This window comes from Magallana gigas, chromosome 1 (genome assembly GCF_963853765.1).
Source record: "Magallana gigas chromosome 1, xbMagGiga1.1, whole genome shotgun sequence".
In the NCBI taxonomy this organism is placed as follows: domain Eukaryota; kingdom Metazoa; phylum Mollusca; class Bivalvia; order Ostreida; family Ostreidae; genus Magallana; species Magallana gigas.
In genome coordinates this window covers 67,997,171-68,004,102 of record NC_088853.1, presented here as the reverse complement: position 1 = coordinate 68,004,102, position 6,932 = coordinate 67,997,171, and the positions used below count along the sequence as shown (strand labels likewise).

At 33.8% G+C, this 6,932-nt stretch overlaps 1 protein-coding gene across 1 annotated transcript in view; it reads right to left on the bottom strand.

Moving 5' to 3' along the window:
* Positions 1-6,932, bottom strand: part of LOC105344788 (fer-related kinase 1) — a 65,999-nt gene that overhangs the window by 16,321 nt on the left and 42,746 nt on the right. The gene's annotated exons all lie outside the window — the stretch shown is intronic.

Below are 6,932 nucleotides of genomic sequence, written 5' to 3'. Positions count from 1 at the left end.
AAATGTGTTTGAAATGACAAGAGCATTCTTATGAGATTAAGAGAGGGGTAGATAGTCTTTCATACATAATTCTTAGATCCCGCCTCCATTTCCAGATATGTTTCGTTGACGAATATTAAGGGCAATGTCATTTCCTCTTCTTAAAATCGGACGGAAGACCTCCTCGTTGCTCGCAACGAGATCGTGTCTAGTTTTTCTTTTTTTTCTTACAAATTTTGTGTACGCGATTTCTCAAAAACTGTTCGACCGATTTACGCGAAACTTTCAGATTAGAAAGATAGTGATCTGAACCTTATTGGAAATTTTTTTTACCGATGACGACACTTCCGGTTTTGAGTTATTTACAATTTAACGATTTTCAGAGGGTTGGCTTGTCCAGGGGTAAACTCCTAAACGATTTAAGATATTGAGTTCAAAATTTCAGGGATTGTAGACAAAAGGTTGTAGATCTGACATGTGGTATATATATTTTCCTGTGACCAAAAGCGCCGAAGCTCGCCCGAGCTAGAAAATTACGGTTAAAAAAGCGTCGTGATTTTTAGTGGTTTTCTTTCAATATCTCTTTCCTCGATAGTATTTTGTTATAACATGTAGAATAAAAAATCTTAATGAAGTCAAGAGCTTTCATTTAAAATCATGAAAAAGGGGCTGGCCCTTCAAATAAGGGGCTCAGGGGGCTCTAAAGTCTTTTAATGATAACTTTTTACTGTGAAATATTTTGTGATACGTTATAGAAGCAACTATGTTCCTTTTTACTTTATTCACATATACATGGCAAGCATTTACTCCTATGTTACATAATTAGGGGATTTAAGGGGCCAGAAGTCCAAAACTTTGATAATCAATATCTCAAAATGGAGGAAAATTTTGATAAGCAATATTGAACAAAAGATGCTCAAAATATTGAGCTTAACAATGTACAATCATAATTTCTTTGTTATGAGGTCCTTAAAGGGAGTTTCAGGGTCGGTCCTTAAAACGACCCTTTAAAGATATCTCGAGAACGGAACAAAATTTGTAATTACTTGTTGAACAAAATGTATTTGAATTGACAAGAGCTTTCATTTGAAATCAAGAAAAAGGGGCTTGCCCTTCAAATAAGGGGCTGAGGGGGCTCTAAAGTCTTTTGATGATAACTTTTTACTGTGAAATATTTTGTGATACGTTATAGAAGCAATTATGTTCATTCTAACGTTATTCACCTATACATGGCAATCATTCACTCCTATCTTACGTCAATAGGGATTTAAAGGGGCCAGAATTCCAAAATTTTGATCCTCAATATCTCAAAATGGAGGAAAATTTTGATAAGCAATAATGAACAAAAGATGCTCAAAATATTGAGCTTAACAATCTGCAACCATAATTTCTTTGTTATCAGGATCCTAAAAGGGAGTTACAGGGTCGGTCCCTTAAAACGACCCTTTAAAGATATCTCGACAACAGTACACGATTTTTAATTACTTGTTGAACAAAATGTGTTTGAATTGACAAGAACTTTCATTTGAAATCAAGAAAAGGGGCTGGCCCTTCAAATAAGGAGCTGAGGGGGCTCTAAAGTCTTTTAATGATAACTTTTTACTGTGAAATATGTTGTGATACGTTATAGAAGCAATTATGTTCATTATAAGGTTTTTTACCTATACATGGCAATCATTTACTCCTATGTTATGTAATTAGGGATTTTAAGGGGCCAGAAGTCCATCACTTTGATCCTCAATATCTCGAAATAGAAGAAAGTTCTGGAAAGCAGTATTTAACAAAAGATGCTCAAAATAATGTGCTTAACAATGTACAACCATATATTGTTTGTTATCAGGATCCTAAAAGGAGCTTTAGGACCGGATATCAAAACGATTTTCCCAGATATCTCAAAAACGGTAACCAATTTCTAAACACTTATTAGCGGTACACAAGAATACCTTTTAACTAAAATGAATGAAAAGGAGCTGATCTTTCAAATAAGGGACACCAAAGGTATAGATAGTCTTTCACCGATTACTCTTAGATCCCGCCTCCTTTTCCTGATACGTTTCGTTGACGAAGATCAAGAGTAAGGTCATTCCATATCCTAAAAATCGGACGGAAGACCTCCTCGTTGCTCGCAACGAGATCGTGTCTAGTTATTATTAGGGTCTTCCGTCTTCAGCGGAAGACCCTTCTATTATTGTAATGTTTCTTTTTCACTTTTTTAAGGTCTTCCGTTTCCAACGGAAGACCTTATTGTTTTCGTTCGGTTTCTTTTTCCCTATTATTAAGGTCTTCCGTTTCCAACGGAAGACCTTATTGTTATTGCTTTGTTTCTTTTTCCCTATTCTTCTTCTTATTATTATTATTTTTTTTCTTCCTATTTTTGTGCACGCGATTTCTCAAAAACGGCTCGGCCGATCTCAATGAAAGTTTCAGATATGATAGATATTGGTCTGAACCTGATTAAATTTTTTTTGCATTGATGACGTCACATCCGTTTTTGAGATTTTGAGATTTTTCTAATTTTTATATGGGTATTTTGTCTTCTGTCGTTCTCCTAAACTATAAGAGATATTAAGCTCAAATTTCTACGGTTGGTAAAGGAAAGATTGAAGTTTTGCATGATTGTTGTTTTGTATGTTTAGCACTACTGGCGCCAAAGCTCGCTATGGCTCGAAAATTGACATTTAAAAAGCGTCGTGAATTTTTGTGCTTTTCTCTCTTTATCTCTTTTCTGGAAAATATTTTGTTAAAACATGTAATGTAAAAAAAGTTTATTTTTACAAGAGCTTTCTGCTGATATCAAGAAAAAGGGGCTGGCCCCTCAAATTAGGGACCTAGAAGGCTCTAAAGTCTTTTACCCATAACTCTTTACCGAGAGATATTTTGTAATAAATTATAGAAGCAAATATGTTTATCTTATAATTATGAAGCCAAGCAGTATAACGATTTTCTCATATGTTACGTAATTAGGGGTTTTTAGGGGTCAAAAGTCCAAAACTTTGATCACCTATATCTCAAAAAGGAAAAATATTTTGAAATGCAGTATAAAAGAAAAGATGCTCAAAATGATGTACTTAACAACATGCAACCTAAAAAATTTGGTTCAGCGGCCCCCAAAAGGAGATAAGGGACCGGCCCCTAAAACATTCTGTCTCAGATATCTCAAGAATGGTAACGAATTTCTGAACACTTGTTGAACAAAATGTCTTTATAATCAAATGACCTTTCATTTGATACCAAGAAAAAGGGGCTGGCCCCTAATATAAGGGACCTAAAGGGCTCTAAAGTCTTTTACCCATAACTCTTTACCGAGGGATATTTTGTTATAGATTATAGAAGCAAATATGTTAATCTCACAGTTATGTATTCAAGCAATATAATGAATTTATGATGTGTTACGTAATTAAGGGTTTTTAGGGGCCAAAAGTCCAAAATTTCGATCACCCATATCTCAGAAAGGAAAAATATTTTGTAATGCAGTACAGAAGAAAAGTTGTTCAAAATGATGTTCTTAACAAAATGCAACCGTCAAAATTTCGTTAAACGCCCCCTAAAAGGAGATAAGGGACCGGCCCCTAAAACCTTCTTTCTCATATATCTCTAGAACGGTGACGAATTTCTAAGCACTTGTTGAACAAAATTTGTGTAGAATTAAATGACCTTTTATTTGATATCAGGAAAAAGGGGCTGGCCCCTTAAATTAGGGGACCAAAGGGCTCTAAAGTCTTTAATCTGTAGCTCTTTACTGAGAGATATTTTGTGAAATGTTATAGAAGCAAATGTGTTTATATTATAGTTATGTATTCAAGCAATATAATGATTTTATCATGTGTTACGTAATTAAGGGTTTTTAGGGGCCAAAACCCCAAAATTTTGATCACCCATATCTCAGAAAGGAAATATATTTTGTAATGCAATACAGAAGAAAAGTTGTTCAAAATGATGTTCTCAACAAAATGCAACCTTCAAAATTTCGTTAAACGGCCCCTATAGGGAGATAGGGGATCGGCCCCTAAAACCTAAAAACGAATTTCTAAACACTTGTTGAAAAAAATGTGTTCAGAATTAAATGTCCTTCATTTGAATCCAAGAAAAAGGGACCTGCCCCTTAAATTAGTGGATCAAAGAGTTCTAAAATCTTTTATCTATAGCCCTTTAATGAGAGCCATTTTGTGAAAGGTTATTAAAGTTAGATTAGGTATAATACGTTTATATATCCTAACAATATAATGATTTCCTCTTGCGTTACCCAATCAGGGTTTTTAGGGACCAGAGGTAAACAAGTTTGGTCTTTGCTATCTTAATTGAAAGAAACGCAAGTATTTAAAAAAGCAAGAGAACTTATAAAAAGCAATACAATAAAGCATAAGTTCTCCACTCCTTTTTCCAAAACATGTTTTGTTGTCGAAAATCAAAGTCGATGATGTCATATTTCATTCTAAAAATCGCACGGAAGACCTCCTCGTTGCTCGCAACGAGATCGTGTCTAGTTATTATTATTATTATTATTATTTTTCTTTTTTTTCTGACAAATTTTGTGCACGCGATTTCTCAGAAACGGCTTGACCGATTTTCATGAAACTTTCAGATCTAATAGATAATGATCTAAACCTTATAGGTTTTTTATTATATTGATGACGTCACTTACGTTTTTGAGAAATTGACGTTTTAGCGATTTTCAGAGGGGTGGCTTGTCCCTCTACGTTCTCCTAAACTATAAAAGATATTGAGTTCAAACTTTCAGGGATAGTAGACGAAAGATTGTAGATTTGTAATTTTATTTTCATTTTGATCTGGCTGGAATGGCGCCGAAGCTCGCCTGGACCCGAAAATTGAGATGGAAAAAACGTGGTAATTTTTTCTGGTTTTCTTTGATTATCTTTTTTCTGAAAAATATTTTGTTAAGACATGTAATGTAAAAAAGGTTTTTATTTACAAGTCCTTTTCTTTAAAATCAAGAAAAAGGGGCTGGCCCCTCAAATAAGGGGACAAAAAGGCTCTAAAGTCTTTAATCTGTAGCTCTTTACTGAGAGATATTTTGTGAAATGTTATAGAAGCAAATATGTTTATCTCACAGTTATGTATCAAGGCATTGTATTGATTTTGTTATGTATTACGTAATTAAGGGTTTTTAGGGGCCAAAAGTCCAAAATTTCGATCACCCATATCTCAGAAAGGAAAAAAAAATTGTAATGCAGTACAGAAGAAAAGGTGTTCAAAATGATGTTCTTAACAATATGCAACCGACAAAATTTCGTTAAACGGCCCCTAAATGAAGATAAGGGACCGGCCCCTAAAACCTACTTTCTCATATATCTCCAAAACGGTAACGAATTTCTAAACACTTGTTGAACAAAATGTGTTCATAATTAAATGATCTTTTATTTGATATCAAGAAAAAGGGGCTGGCCCCTCAAATTAGGGAACCAAAGGGCTCAAAAGTCTTTAATCTGTAGCCCTTTACTGAGAGATATTTTGTGAAATGTTATAGAAGCAAATGTGTTTATCTTACAGTTATGTATTCAAGCAATGTAATGATTTTATCATGTGTTACGTAATTAAGGGTTTTTAGGGGCCAAAAGTCCAAAATTTTGATCACCCATATCTCTGAAAGGAATAATATTTTGTAATGCAGTACAGAAGAAAAGTTGTTTAAAATGATGTTCTCAACAAAATGCAACCGTCAAAATTTCGTTAAACGGCCCCTAAAAGGAGATAATGGACCGGCCCCTAAAACCTTCTTTCTCATATATCTCCAGAACAGTAACGAATTTCTAAACACTTGTTGAACAAAATGTGTTCATAATTAAATGACCTTTTATTTGATATCAAGAAAAAGGGGCTGAATCCTCAAATTAGGGGACCAAAGGGCTCTAAAATCTTTAATCTGTAGCCCTTTACTGAGAGATATTTTGTGAAATGTTATAGAAGAAAATGTGTTTATCTTACAGTTATGTATTCAAGCGATGTAATGATTTTATCATGTGTTACGTAATTAAGGGTTTTTAGGGGCCAAAAGTCCAAAATTTTGATCATCTATATCTCAGAAAGGAAAAATATTTTGTAATGCAGAACAGAAGAAAAGTTGTTTAAAATGATGTTCTTACATGTAACAATATGTAACCTTCAAAATTTCGTTAAACGACCCCTATAAGGAGGTAAGGGATCGGCCCCTAAAACCTTCTTTCTCATATATCTCCAGAACGGTAACGAATTGAATTTCTAAACACTTGTTGAACATAATTTGTTTAGAATTAAATAACTTTTCATTTGAAATCAAGAAAAAGGGGCTGGCCCTTTAATTAGGGGATTAAAAGGCTCTTAAGTCTTTTATCTATAACCCTTTATTGAGGGATATTTTGTGAAATGCTATAGAAGCAAATGTGTTTATCTTACAGTTTTGTATCCAAGCAATGTAATGGTTTTGTCATGTGTTTTGTAATTAGGGGTTTTTAGGGACCAAAAAACCCAAATTTTGATCACCCATATCTCAGAAAGGAAAAATATTTTGTAATGCAGTACAGAAGAAAAATTGTTTAAAATGATGTTCTTAACAATATACAACCTTCAACATTTCGTCAAACGGCCCCTATAAAGAGATAAGGGATCGGCCCCTAAAACCTTCTTTCTCATATATCTCTAGAACGGTAACGAATTTCTAAACACTTGTTAGACAAAATGTGTCCAGAATTAAATGTCCTTTCATTTGAATCCAAGAAAAAGGGACTGGCCCCTTTAATTAGGGTATCAAAGAGCTCTTAAATCTTTAATCTATAGCCCTTTAATGAGAGCAATTTTGTGAAAGGTTATTAAAGCTAGATTAGGTATAATACATTTATATATCCTAACAATATAATGATTTTCTCTTGCGTTACCCAATTAGGGTTTTTAGGGACCAGAGGTAAACAAGTTTGATCTTTTCTATCTTAATTGAAAGAAATGCAAGTACATGTATTTAA